This window comes from Anabrus simplex, chromosome 10, assembly GCF_040414725.1.
Source record: "Anabrus simplex isolate iqAnaSimp1 chromosome 10, ASM4041472v1, whole genome shotgun sequence".
In the NCBI taxonomy this organism is placed as follows: Eukaryota; Metazoa; Arthropoda; class Insecta; order Orthoptera; family Tettigoniidae; genus Anabrus; species Anabrus simplex.
Window position 1 is genome coordinate 16,130,674 of NC_090274.1, and position 1,402 is coordinate 16,132,075.

General features: G+C 39.8%; 1 non-coding gene across 1 annotated transcript; it reads right to left on the bottom strand.

Moving 5' to 3' along the window:
* Positions 1–204: 204 nt before the first annotated feature.
* TRNAL-CAA (transfer RNA leucine (anticodon CAA)) lies at positions 205–278 on the bottom strand. Its single transcript has one exon. It is a non-coding gene; the product is annotated as a tRNA-Leu (tRNA).
* Between the last annotated feature and the right edge of the window lie 1,124 nt (positions 279–1,402).

Here is a 1,402-nt window from a genome sequence, read left to right on the forward strand (position 1 = left end):
GCCTTTAAAAAGCAATGAGAAATTACAATTAAAATACCACGGCAGGGTGCAATGGAAAAAAATCACACATGGAAATAAGAGCTACGGTGAATATTGAATTTTCACGACCGCATAATCGAAACCGACTTTCAACCTATTAGATCGTGTTACGTACATTTAGTACGTGTTGAAGAGATGTTAAGTACAGAACAAAAATGGCCAACCAGACACCAGTGGGATCCGAACCCACAACCTCCCGATTTTGCGTCGGTTGCTCTACCAATTGAGCTATGGTGGCCTAGGTCATCTTTGTTCTGTTGGAAAGGATCTGAGCTACAGGTCTGGTACTACTACCATCACACTGTAGAGTGTGTTTAAGTTGCCCGTTGAGGGCCAAGTCAATGAGAGAAAGAGAGAGAGAAGAAGAGCTGCTAGACTAAGTGGTATGTTCCGAGCTGTCAGCGGAGAGATGGCGTGGAATGACATTAGTAGACGAATAGGTTTGAATGGCGTTTATAAAAGTAGGAAAGATCACGATATGAAGATAAAGTTGGAATTCAAGAGGACAAACTGGGGCAAATATTCATTTATAGGAAGGGGAGTTAGGGATTGGAATAACTTACCAAGGGAGATGTTCAATAAATTTCCAATTTCTTTGAAATCATTTAGGAAAAGGCTAGGAAAGCAACAGATAGGGAATCTGCCACCTGGGCGACTGCTCTAAATGCAGATCAGTATTGATTGATTGATTGATTGATTGATTGATTGATTGATTGAATGAATATTGAATTTTCACGACCGCATTTTAATCAAAACCGACTTTCAACCTATTAGGTCGTGTTACGTACATTTAGTACGTGTTGAAGAGATAAGTACAGAACAAAAATGGCCAACCAGACACCAGTGGGATGCGAACCCACAACCTCCCGATTTCGCGTCGGTCGCTTGGTAGGCCAAGGCCCTTCAAGGGCTGTAGTGCCTTGGGGTTTGGTTTGGTTTGGTTTGGTTTGATGCTTCAAGATAAATTATTTTCTTATTCTGAGTCAAGAGCTGTTTATCTATTATGGATTCTCTCATATTGCTGTGACGCTTTCCGAATACTCATCCTGCCCGCATGAATAGCTATCATCGTGAAATTGATGTATTTATCGGAATAATGCCTTTTTCCCCACAGGTTCCACCTTCTTAATTAGATGGCAGGATTGATTTTATCCTGCAAAAGTACAAATTTGCTAATAATAATAATAATAATAATAATAATAATTGCCGAACAAACTGGTTTGCAGATATCGTTTGAGAAAACAGAAGTAATGACTAACATCAAAGAGGCTCCACCAAAACTCCATACAAAATACAGTGACATCACCTGAGTAGAAAAATTCAAATACCTGGGTGAGATCATCATGAAAAATGGACTGGACAA